We start from the raw sequence: 13831 nt of genomic DNA, 5'->3' as shown, positions 1-13831 counted from the left end.
TCTCCCATTCCCCCTGCTTGTGTTCCCTCTCTCTCTGGCTGTCTCTCAAATAAATAAATAAAATCTTTAAAAAAAAAAAAGAAAGAAATTCAGCTATCTAAAAGATTACTCACCAATGCAATTACATTTAGGTCCATCTGAGAACTACAGAATGTAATTATTACTGATATAAAAACATTTTGATAAGACACATAATTTTACATTTTTCACAATCCTGGACATAATGTTGGAGAAATTGTAGCAGTAAACCTTTGTAGGAAGTTTAGGAAGTTCATATTAACTAGTCTTTCAACGAGGACAAAAAAACTAAATGTTACAAGAAACAAAGCATGAGCTTGGATTATACCTGACCATCAGGAAAATCAGAGAAAGAGAAGTAGTTTTTTCAAACAAAAAGATCACAAAACTTATAGTAATCCAAAGACATACCTCAGTTATATTAACCTGGATTTATATTCTTATATAAAGATGCTCTAAGCTAGCAAATTCCCTAAGTATTATAATTTTGTTTTCTTAAGATACTAGCTCATGGAAATTTCAGAAATTCAGTTTATTTTCTTGGAATGTGGAACTTTTAGAATGAATGTGATTATAAATCTCAAAAACAATCATAATACAACTCATTTAACTTAGGCATTATCATATGATTTATTAATACACACTGGATATAGGAAAGCATTTCAACTTTAAAAGTCCCTTGTCAATTAGAGAATGCAGAAGCATGGAGCACTTTTAGCTTCAATTCTTCAATCTCAGCCATGGGTCAAGAGGAAAGAAACCTGAAACTCATTGGTTGGAAGCTAAAATTTTTGTTGTTCTCTTTTCCATGGGTATGTAATATGTTCTTGCACAAACAATATAAAAGACTAACAAAACAATTTCTGTTTTCTCCCACCCAAAAGAGAATAGAACCCTAGTAAAGATCATCAAGTGGTCCATTGTAGGATTCCCTGTCATTGGTGTCACTAGTGGGAAATAACTTTTTGCTCTGTGGACACCAGAACCAAAAACAAATAATGTGGCCAAGAACCAGAAAGGATAACAAAATCACAGAGTTAGGTTAAGAAAGAGAAACTGAGAACCACTGAAGGTAAAGTTTCATTGCTAAGTTTTATTGTTGTTTGAGATTCACTCCAAGGACCAAAAAAAAAAAAAAAAAAAAATTAAAAAGAGTGCCTTCACTCATATTTCTGAAAGGTGAGTCTGCATGGGTATTTTGGCGGAACCTCCAAAGTTTGTAAAAAAAAAAAATTTTTTTTTAAGTTTAAAACAGCATACTTGTACAAATCCATAATAAACTCATGTTAAAGATATATGTGTGTGTGTGTGTATTTTTTTTTTTTTTTGCTCATAAAATAATCAGTAAGATGGCAAAGCTGCTTTAAAGAAAATCTGAGGAACGTGAGTTATGTAGTCCCCCAGGAATGACATTCTGACTTAGAAACAAAACCAATTAATATTGTACAGTAGGACAATGGAATCTTAACCTTTGGGGTTATCATTTCCTTTGGACATAAAATTAACATGTAACTTCACAGAAGCTGTGCCTGTAATTAATCATAAATAGCAAAGTCAAACACAGGTTTATTCTCCTAGATAATTAAGTAATCCTCATTCGAGCCTTTAAAGAATCCTCCAGTGTGTAACTGAAAGAACATGCTACCTACTTTTTATTTTGCCTTATTTCCAAATTTTGAGTTATCTTTTTATAACAGTACTAATGGAGAAAAAATTTTAGATGTCAGCTTAAAAATGTGCACGTTAAAATTAGATTTTCATTTTTTTGAAAGCCTTCATAGTAAGTTCAGCTACTGAATAGACTATACTTATCATCTAGTTCATCCATCCACCATGTTAAATGGCTCAACCAAGAATCAATCTAGACCTAGTTATGGGAAGAAGAGCTGGAAGACAGATAATCTGAGATGAGCTGGGATAATGCCCAGTCCTGTGTTTTTCTTCCTATATTTTCCCTGCTCCTTTGTCTTTTTCTTCTGGTCTCTTAGGGCATAAGATGTATGTGTGTGCGTATATACAGAGCATTCCTGGAATTTAAACTTAAGGATAATCGTCTTGAAACTGCTGACAGGATAAAAACCCCCTATAATTAACACTGCCAATCACAATCAGGACATATATTAATGCTGCTTTTTATAAAGTGTTTCCATATCTTCTGTTGATGAATTAGCAAAACAGTCATGATTACATTGACAGTGAAGAGGTATGTATATGGATCGATGTCTAGAATCTAGATGTGTGTTTCCTTCTTTGCTGAGTTGAATACTGTAGATAGAATCAAATGGGAACTAGAAATGCCATGAATTGCTGCCAAAATATGGTTAGAAGTTTTATAAGAGGTATTTCTTGGAAAGCACATTCTAGATTGTTGTGTTTAATAATTAATATTTTAGATTAAAAAAAATTATATCCATTATAATTGACCCTTTTTTCCTTTAAACCATCATAGAACCTCACTTCTTAATCTGTTTTCAATAAATACAGAATTCAAATAGCACCTTTTATTTAATTTGTTTAGTTTTTAAGTCTCTCTACAGTATCATAAATGTTGTCTGCACAATGTGAGGCAAAACCTTTTTAATTTGAAGATGTATATTGGATTTCATGGCCAAATAATTTAGTATTTTTTGTTGGCTTCACATCTATTGTGTAGTTAAATACATTGGAAAGAATAAAATACACATACTTTTAAAGCGCAACTCTTAAGATCATGATTGAAATGAACTTACAGTCACTAAATTGTTATCTTGAAAAAGAATCTTTTTAGTAGATTTTGGTTTATTCCAACTCCTTAATTGGAACATGATTTCTAAAGGCAACGTATTTCAAATTTACATTATGGATTTCAAAGTTAATTAAAAATTTCAGTTCAAAGGATTACTCTCAAGAGCATTTATGATGGTAAACCCTCCCTAGGAATATTGTGAAGTTTTATTCATATGAAGGATCTGTTTTTACATCATTTTGCACAATGCGTGCTTTTATGACTGAAATTTGGTTTATTTCTCATGACACGTTTGGTTTTTTGGTTTTTTCCTGTCAAGTTCACTGCCCATGAAAATACTACTTCTAAGTTAACAACAGCAACGAAATAGCAAATGAGAGAAAATTGAAAAATATTACTGTAAAAATAATCATTCTAAAATAATGACTATAAAAATACATCAAAGAAATTTTAGTGGAGTTTTCATCATTCAGTTTTGGTGGGCACATATAAGTGAGTACATTGAAGAGGTCCCTGCACTTTAGAAAAATGCTGCAAAATGGCAAGTAAGATACATGACCTTGACAGTTACAAAAGGTCTGTAGTGTTTATGACTGACATATCTTTACACATTCTACCTGAATATGAACAGTTACTTGATTTATGTCTGTTGCTATTGTAGAAATAAATTTAAATTTCTATCTGACTGTTTACTTTGAAATTGGCAGAACATACTGCAGGGAAAATATCACCACCACTTTCAGCCTCTTAATTTTTAATTTTTTTCAGATGGTCACAGCTACACCATACTGAATTTCTTTAATGACAAGTATATCCACTGTTCGTAATAATTTTCTCCATTTAGAGATTAGCACCTGTAAGGGTAGATCTAGGTTTTGTGGGACCATAAAGCTTATAAAATTTGGAGGGTCTCCTTTAAGAAAAATAACTCATAATAATGGATACACCATTAGGATGCACAATTAGGCTAAAAATGAATACTTGGTTAGAATGAGAAAAATTACAGCACATCACAGAATTTAAAAAGTTGACAGAAGACCAAAAACATTGTGAAAATCTAAGGGAAAAAGCCCAGTATTTGGGTTATCTTCTTAATCACCTCTGTTATCTCTTTCACATTTTTGTCTATGTGATCTTTGAACACCTCATCACCTGACAAGAATTTTGTAACATTTTCTAGAGAGAGAAAAGTTTTTGCTTTAGCTGGGATAATCAAAATTTATTTTGTATGAATGACAGTATACGATAGTTCCTTTAGCTTTACAATCTATTGACATGTCAGGTAAATTTTGAGGATTATCTTTCAATTTGGTAACACCTTCATCAGGCTTCCTTCATATATGAATTGTAAGATTTGGATGTATTTTTCACATTTTCTGCTTTTATACATTTCAGCTCTTGATTCTCTTCTTCTACCAAAGCACTTCTAGTGCTGCATACTGTAGGAACGTTTCATATTGAACCATGACCTCTATCCCTACACTTTCCCATCCTCATACCTGGTCAGTCAGCACTGTCGGTAGTGGGAACATGCCTAGAAGCTTTTCCTAGACCAGAGCAGCTACCTGAATAATTCTATAGGCTCTGGTTTTATTTTGCTATCTTAAAGTCATACTAAATAATCAAATAATAATCACAGTCAACACAAATAGTGTTCTTAAACAAATCCAATCAACCAGGAGTGAAAGTGCCAAAATAGTTCAACAACTAGGAGGCCACTATGTCATGGTCAAGAGCAGACTCTAAAGTCAAACTGACACAGATTTGAAATTGATGAAAGATTGTCAGGTCTTTAATTTCTTGTTCTCTCCAGAGTGGTCTGGAAATCAGAACTTGGAGCTTTAAACTTTAATATAGTTATGATACCAGACATGTTTTAAAGTTGTTTCCTTTCATGCGGAAAGATCCTGTATTTGCTATATCGTAACACTAATTTATGCCATTTATCTGACTTCTTTTTTTCTCTGTATATTGAATCATGGAAGCTTCTTCCCAAAGCAATTTTTATTGTTTTAAAGTTGTCTTGCTAATTAGCTCTTTAGAACCCCTATGACATCCTTTGGCATTTTTACTCTGTTTCCTTTTAATAGCAACTGTTGAATTGAAATTACTTGGGGAAGGGTCCCCAAGCTGATATCCTTGATCAGCTTTCCTCCTGTGGGCATAAGAAGGATCTCTTGTTAAAATATCTTCTAGGGTAGGTGTGTATTTATGCAAAGACTTTCAGGAATCTTTTTATAAATGAAGCTTTTACATGATTTGAATAAGAAAATAATTAGGATATCTATCTAAATGATAATAAGAACTCTGGCAATTCCACTTTGAGGCTTACAGGAAGATACAGATTTCATGTTTTAAAACAATTTGTTGGAAATATCAAAGCAGAAAGTCTTCTTTCCTTGTTTTTGACAAACAGGATGACTTTTCTAGATCCAGATAAATGGTCCTGTATTTTGATTTAAAAACACAAAAGTCGCAGAGTTTATATTTGCATTAGCAATGTACATATCAAAGGTGATAGAAAAAGATATATATATTTTTTTAACCAAATCCTTTTCCCTGAAAAAATAAGAATGCAATAGATTATTCCTCTGCAACTTGTGCTTTTTTAATGTAGGATTCTATTAATTTTTCAGACATTCTATAAAATATTTATAAAGTTGTTTCAATTCAGTGATGTAGTGACATATACTAAAAAGAGCAATCGACTGACATTAAGAAAACTGTGTTTTAGGGATGCCTGGGTGTCTCAGTAGGTTGAACGTCAGACTCTTGGTTTCCGCTCAGGTCATGATCTCAGGGATCATGAGGATGGGATCGGGAGTCTGCTTGAGATTCTCTTCCTCTCCCACTCCCCCTCTCCCCCTGCTTGCTCTTGCACGTACTGTCTCTCTGTCTCTAAAATAAATAAATAAATCTTTTTTAAAAAGATAGCTACATTTTAGTTTGAGCCTCAAATGACCTTGTTTATACTGTTTAACCTTGATGAGCCTCAGTGCTTTGTGCTCTAGAATGGGTCTAATTATATATACATACCTTGCCTACTTCTGAGTTTGGAGAATCGAATGATAAAATGTGTGTGAAAATGATCAAATATATCATCCTCACAATTATTGTTGTTAGAGATACTAGCAACACATTGATCAATGATTAAACTTTTAAACCGTATTTTTTACATAATTATATTATTGGTAATGTTCTTTGTTGTTATGGAGCTCTCAATAGCAGCATTATTGACTTCTGGGGCCAGATAATTCCTTGTTGTGGAGTGCTAATCTGTGCATTGTAGCATGTTCAGCATCATCCTTGGCCTCTACCCACTAGAGGCCAGTAGTAGCCTCCCTCCCTAGTTTTGACAGCCAAAAGGGCTCCGGACATTGCCACATGTTTATTTGTGGTAAAATTACCCCAATTGAGACCCCTTGGATTGCTGTAAAGTGGAAGGTCTTAGATCAGTTGGTTATTATACAGGTAATCAAAAAAATGGGGTAGAGCAGGCAGTTATTGAAAAAGTTAATACCTCATACATTTTATTACAACTAAAACATATAGAACATGTGAGCATTTATTTCCTGAAGTAGAACCTTCACTTCACTCACCTCTTTTTTCTCCTTAAACCTGTCCTTTAACATGTCTTCTCCAGTTGTTGATACCCAATTTTGAACACTTGAGTAAAAGTAGAAAGGCAGTTATGAATAATTTCAGGGCAGAAATTTTAAGGTAGAAAAAAATCATTTTTCCTTTAACCTTTATGGGTTCTTGGCTGAGACACCTCCCACCCCCTTAATAACAGAATAACAGGAGAAAAACAACTAGAAGCTTAAGAACATGTGTATCTCCTTTACACACAGGAAAACTCAAAATGGCCCAAGCCACTATCTTCAATACCATCTCCATCTAAAGACAAAAGATGTTGGTTGGGGGCTGGGAGGCCAGGTATGGGAGGGTACCAGGAAAGGCACAATAAACCTGGGTAAGATGGTTATGCAAATTAAGTCCTGCCTTTTCCTTTGATGAGAGTTTCTAGAGATTTAGTCATCCTTCTCTTCCTGCTCGAGTGGGAGACACCCTTCCAAAAAGAGATTTCTCTTATCATTGTGAAGATCTCTTACCAAAGGGTAACTTCTACTCAGTTTTCAGAACTTCTTCTGTGTTTGCTGTTTCTTAAAAATAACCAGCATAAAAGAATCAGTATGCTAAGGAGGCATACTTTGGGATGGTACATTTTGCTCGCTTTTAAAGTCCTCTATGTTTTATAATGTTTTTCTTTTTTTTACATATCATCTGTATCCAAACCTAAATCAGTTTTATGGCAAATTGTCTTTTTTGAGTCTTTCCAAAGATTTCAATGTGATTTCCAAAAACTTATCAATTATTTTTGGTTTTTTTTTTTTCAGTCATCGTTTGACATCAGATTAAAAGATTCCTAAATTTCTTAAATTCCTTAGGAGTAGTGACTACAAGTCTATATAAAATAGAAAAATTTAAAGTCAGATAAAAAACTACATTTGAGACTAAAATATATTTTAGATCCGTTTGTTCATCTGAACAAAAGAAGTCGAAATAATTTTAATACCTATAGCAAAATTCATTCATTCTGTAAAGAGGCATTTTTAAAATGCCAAATGCCATAATTTTCTTCAAAATTTGTCTTAACATTGCTAACATAGTTATAGTAAATGGTATCTATTGTATGTGTGTTTCCTTTTTCCCTCATTTTATGTACCATTTTGTTAGTACCTAGTGAGTATCAGCATAGATTCAGAGAACAGTGGTATATGTGGTAACTCTGATGTGCTCTAGTGTATTCGGGTTAATGATTAATTTTTTTTAAGGATGATTGCCAAGTTTATGTGTCCTACACAATATCATTGGGAAAATTTTGGGACACTTTCAAGGAATTGGAGAAAACTGAGTTAAAGAACATAATGCTCTGAGAATCCAAATCGATTTTTACTTGGCCATGGATTTTATTAACAAGTCATGAGTGCTCACTGACAGGGAAGCTTTCGTGTTCATCCAGCTAAAGTTGGTATTCAGTATTTTACATGATAACTAGAGGCAGCATGGACACAGGTATGCATGTTCTCTTGTATTACTTTATAAAGGCGTTTAAGGCATTATCAATGATGAAGCAACTGCTCTGCTTTTTCACCTTCTTGTGTCCACAGTTACTATGGAACAGACATTTCCTTGTATTAGTTCATGTGAAAGAATAATCCTCTCTAGGTACCTGTGACCTTTCACATTTATTTGTTAATCAAAACTAGTTCTTCATTTAAGGAAGAATATATAGCAGTATTTAAAATATCTTAAAACTGTAAGACATGATTTTATACACTATAAATATGAAATACTTAGAATTCATTAGAAGATTGTATCCTGATTTAGGTCAGTTATGTATAAGATACAAATCTGTTTGTTTTCACTCATGCTACATGCCAGACTAGTTACATTTAAAGTCATAGGAAAAAGGTATTTCGCATTAATTCCATTTATACTTCATGGAAAAATGCATAGGTTAGAGTAACCTAAAGAGTATTAATTTCTTTTCACATAAAATAACAACCTAATTCTAACTTTTTAACTAAAGTTGTTAAATGTCACTGCGTTAAGTGTCTGGAATCTCCTTGGGTAATGACTCTCAAAGAGGAGTTTAGTTTTTGAGAAAATCAGATCTCCTTGGCTTCTACGAAATGTCTGTCATAGATGTGACTACATCAAGACCTTAGTGATATTTAGGCAACACAAAATAGTAAAAAAAGTTTGGGCAATGAAGATAGATAGATCTTTGTATTCCAGCTATGACTCTTTCCAGCTTCACGCTATAGCCCTGAAGAGTTACTTCATTTATCTTGGGTCCCCAACAGATTCCCCTTAAAAACCACCTTAATTATCTCAACTATGTACTTGATCATATCTGGAGGTTTTAGCCTTAGGTTCTAATAGTCTTTGTCATATAAGAAACACATTAAAAAACAACATCAAAATATATTTCATTTTTCTTATTGTGGAATTGACACATGACACGGTAAGGTCTCGTGATAGTAGAAATCATACATTTGAACGTGAGAATGTTAATTTAACTACAGTCATTTGCTGTCCTATGCTGAGAAGTAATTTTGCCTATCGAACTATTTTTCATGTGCCATGTGTTTATTTGAAAGGCTCAAATGGAAGGTATTTGGAATTGTGGCATGTAATGGTTTACTACAAATTTAAACTGTAATTTGTATGAATGAGAAATAGCATCAGTATGGTTAACTTGAATCATTGTATAAAATAATGGTAATAATTTAAGCAATTTTTAAAAATAATTACGTAGAAAAAAATAATCAAATGTAGTAACAGTTGGGAAGTAGACCATGATAAGAGAGAAGGGCAGGAGAATTTCAGTTTATATATATAGTCTTTTTTTTTTTTCTTTTTCAAGAAAGAGAGAAAGCACAGGAGACGGGCAGAGGGAGGGAGAGAGAGAATCCTTAAGCAGGCTGCATGTGCCCAGGTGTAGCCCAATGTTGGGCTCAGTCTCACGACTGATATCATAACATAGCCAAAGTCAACAGTCAGATGCTTAACCAAATGAGCCACCCAGGTGCCCCAAAATATATGCTCTTATAAAATATAAATATAAATATATATATATATATATATATGCTCTTATCTAATAAATACAAATTTTAAACACTCATTATACTTACTCCTATGGTTTCAGTAAAGATCTTTGAAGCAGTAAAGATAACATTTTCACTCTGATTTTGTGTTTGATTTTTATATCAAAGTATTTTTGCTTTTGATTTATATTTGACCCGTTCACCTCCTTACCTTGTTTTGAAGTTCTTGAGACCATCCACTTTAATTCTTAATAGCATTTATTTCCTGCCAGTTTCTAGTATAGATAGGAGGTAAGTAGCAATTGAGAACTAACTGAGATTGGTTCTAAAGAGAAAGTATCAAGTTTCGAGCCTTGCACGCTCTGGGGTTTGGCCACCTGGAACAAGACCAAGCCAAGTCTCCTGGGCAGCAGGCAGGAGCTGAAGGCAGGCCTTCTTTACTTCCGACTATGGAGATGGTATCTAGTTGTGGAGTGGCTGGCGTGTGACAGACCCCTTAAAAAAGAGGTGATTAGAGAAATCAGACGTGGGAAAATGGACTTTAGGTTTTAGGGTTCCAAATGGAGGTAACAAAGTCCCAAAGGCAGAATAACGCCTCTCAAAGGGAAGGAGAGTGCATTCTGGGAAGAGTGACAGAGGGCCCCTGCTTTCGCAGGATTGGCTTGTTTCAGAAGGAGGATCACTGTGGGCCTGAGGGAGAGTTTTTGGTGATAAAAGTGCTCTAAACCAGATTGTGTTGATAAAGTTGTTGAACTCTTATATTAAGTGTTCTAAGACTCAAGTATAGAGGAAGGAGAATAGGCCTCTGGAAACTGTCTTTTCTATTAAAAAAAAAAACCATAGGGGGTTTGTATATGAGAATATGGCTAAAGTGTTTACATTTTCTGTGTCCAGATCCACAACCAGATTATGTTAAAAACAGAACCTGTGCCTTACTCATTTTTTTGTATGTCATTCCTATTCCCCACTGTAATATATGAGGCAGAAAAGCTAGATATTTTTTTGAGATGAAACAATAAATAATTTTCTCATATATATTGAGATGTTTTTAATAGAATAGTAGACCAATTTTATTAGCACAATATTTAAAATTATATTTTTAGGCATATATATAATAACCTTACTTTACCATGCACGTATTTATGAAATTTAATATATATGCACAAAATTCAAGGGAGCTAAATTTTTACCAAGATCTGAGACTATAGTAGATAATGTATACATGTATGTATATAATTAAACTATAAATATATGTATAAATTTTTGGTGGAGGCAGTGATGGAAAATATAGTATTCTCTAACCAAAAATATCATGGTGATTCATTGAACTTTTTCACTCAGAGAAAAATAGCTTCTTTAGCTCAGGAAAAAAACGTGATACATCTATCTTTCATACCCATACTGGAGGGAAGGGCGATACAGTTATTTCTAGAAACAGTCTTCTGAGAACAATGAATTTCTTCTCTTCATGATAGGGTCCATTTTTAAATTATTTTAATTTGTATCAAGTTCTCAAAGAAACATGGCCAAATTTGAATTTATAGCCTGCAAATTTACATTTTTAAAAACAAACTAGTTCCTGAGGAATGCAGATTTTTAAAAAAGGCAACTAAAACCTCAAAAATTCTCTCCTTTTTTCTTCTTATGCTTAAAAAAGTACATGAACATACTGTTTTTAAATTTAGGCTTAAAAAAAAATGTCCTCATGCTGAGTTCTCGTTTGCCAAGTTTCAGCTTGGAGAGAATTTTTATAGCTTTTATAAACCCCCGAAATAGAAAGTTTTAAGTGGAAATCCTTACACACTCTTAGTGAGGGCCACAAATCTTGCTACCTTTGAGAATGAAGGTAACTTTTCATTATATAGAAATGGCGGCAATGACTTGATGTCATAGTTTTCCTAAAGACAGACTTTTGTTGAGCTGTATGTTTGCTGTGTTCAATTTATTATGTGATACATCATTTTTAAATTTTAAAATGAGCTTGTCTCATACCAAGTGTAGTTCATATGTAGAAGCCTTTGTCTTACCTATCTTTTTGATGTCACATATAATATTACATATTAATTAAATATGTCTTGTGATTTAACTGCAAAATGTGGTTTAGATTCAGTATGGAAGTTAGATTTGTCGTAGTCACATTGACCGCGGCTAAATATCTTTGGAAGTCGAAAAAATCCCCTAAATGAGCCTTTGAACTGTCCCTTGCTTCATATAAACCAAGGGGTCAGTTGTCCTGCGGGGAAAACCCAGAATATATACGGGTTTTGTTGGGTCCCATCTCTATCATGAGGGTTTAGGGCCATCAGAACCAAAAATCTCACTTCCAAAGTGAAAACACGTATTTTTCTGCAGCCAGGGATCATTTTTAGATGGGAAAATAGGGAAGGGAAAGAGCAGATGATTGAATCTTTGGGCACAGAGAAGGCAGTGCGGGGAAGAGAACAAATGATGTAGATACTCAGCAGGAGGAGTTGGTCATTTTTTCAGGGACCTATACAAAATGGAAGGAAGACATACTGCCAGATGAAGGTCAGTCAAATACATGCATTATATTTTGGTTCTCTCCAGAGAAAAAGATTTTCAAGTAGCAATATATATTTAATTTGAATAGTATCTAGTAGAACAGAATGTTAGTAATGTAGAAAATTTATAGACATCTAATAAATTTTATTCTAGCAGTTAATTCACATTGAAAGAGACAAAAGTCCTTGCTTTTCCTGGTACGTGTCTGTGGCTTCTTTCTTCTACCAGAAAGACAATAATTTCAGATTTGGCAGGAAGTATGCTTTTTAAACTCTTGACATGCATACTCTCTGACACAAGTGCCCTAAAAGAAAGACCAAACAGTTTGATGAAGGACAACTTTAAAGGAAAAAAAAGAAAACAAAAGGTAAAACAAGCTACTCTAAGACTAATATTTAGTCCTTGAGACAGGTGTATACATCAGTCATGGAATATTGCTTTACCACATTCTTAAAATCCCTTACATTTATTTCTTCAATTGAATGAGACTTTATAACATCTGTTTCTGGAACTAATTCTGATAACCTTGACATTCAAAATGGAGATAAAGGATAGATAGCTTTCCTCTAAATGCTTCAATATGGCAGAAGGAATTATGTAATATTGATAAATAAAGCATTGTGACATCTGTGTTGAATTCTGAATCGACTTGTTGAGCTCTGTAAGAGGTAAAAGAAGGGACTTATTTTCAAGATACGAAATGCATGGAGAAAGCCAAGGTCAAAGTCAAAGCGGGACTCAATGCAAAAGATTTTCAATCTTAATGAAAATCTCTTTTAATAAGAAATTGACAGTTGAGGAAGTTTCATCCTCAGAAGTTTAACATTCTTTTTGGGGCCTAAGAGACAAAGTCCCAAAGAACTGAGTTGTATTAATAGCTAGTTCAAAATTTATGGCTTAGGAAGAGCAGATTAATAGTTTTTGGAGTGAAGCCTGAATTATAGAGGGATGACCTGAGCTCTGGTGTGAGTGATCAATCAGTTCAGTGTCTGCAACTGCACAGTTTTAAGAACTCTTAAAAGGTTCCTCTTTGTCCACTTAAAAATGCTTCATAAAGGATAAACCTATTACAGGCCATGTTTGGTGTATATTTCATATAGCTGTACAGGTCTAGTGTTTATCTGGGGGGGGGGGAAGGAAGAGGAATGACACAAGGAGACTTGTTTCCAGATATGTGTGAGGGAATGTGACTGAACCGAGCTTTGAAGGATGGCCAAGACTAAGATAAGTGGGATAGATTGGGTCCAGTGTGGATACTGGAGGAGGAGGCTCAGTGTCTCCTTTGAATCTAGGAGATCTTTACCATGAAGAAATAGGCTTAAAGACACAGAGGCGGAAATCTAACTGGGCTAAATTAATTGAACTTTATTAGGGCAAAGCCATTGATGTTTGCAAACGAGAGTAATGTTTCATGCAGATTAACCCCACCATAATATCGGGGGGGGGGGCAGGACCCTGGAAATCTGTTCGAATGGCAAGTGTTACTGATAAAAGCAGAGTGGTGGCCATGGCGTTGAAGAGAAAGGGAAGACTGTCGCATGGATGAAAAGAGATTCCCAAGGTTCCATGAGGCACTATATATTGAATAAGAGCATGCAAGGAACAAAGACATCCTTCAGGTTGAATTTGACTCACCAGGACATAAACAAGTTCCTTTTGTTTTCTGTAACTCACTTCTTTTGGAAATGGACCAACTTCTTTTAAACTTCCCTGGTGAAAACTCTGTTTTGATTTTTTTTTTTCTTCTCAGTAAAATGACAAGAACTTTAATTAGCCTTGAAGGAACAATTTTTACCACATTATAGGTGATATAAAATTGACAATACTAATGAAAGTGGAATTGGGTTTATCAGGTCTAATATTTGGCCTAAACTAAAATGTTTTGCATGCTTTTTCCCACAAATGCTGCAAGGTCCCTGTGGTGTTTACTGAGCCCTTCCCCATACTAGGC

The 13831-nt window shown here is 34.0% G+C and overlaps 1 protein-coding gene and 1 long non-coding RNA gene across 3 annotated transcripts in view; one reads left to right on the top strand and one right to left on the bottom strand.

Moving 5' to 3' along the window:
• Nucleotides 1-13831, top strand: part of TRPS1 (transcriptional repressor GATA binding 1) — a 247269-nt gene that overhangs the window by 143163 nt on the left and 90275 nt on the right. The window lies entirely within an intron of this gene.
• Nucleotides 1-13831, bottom strand: part of LOC103661569 — a 36345-nt gene that overhangs the window by 5780 nt on the left and 16734 nt on the right. The window lies entirely within an intron of this gene.

This window comes from Ursus maritimus, unplaced genomic scaffold (genome assembly GCF_017311325.1).
Source record: "Ursus maritimus isolate PB19 unplaced genomic scaffold, ASM1731132v1 scaffold_9, whole genome shotgun sequence".
NCBI classification, from domain to species: domain Eukaryota; kingdom Metazoa; phylum Chordata; class Mammalia; order Carnivora; family Ursidae; genus Ursus; species Ursus maritimus.
Note: the sequence above shows the minus strand (reverse complement) of the source record. Positions and strands in the feature narration are given on the sequence as shown.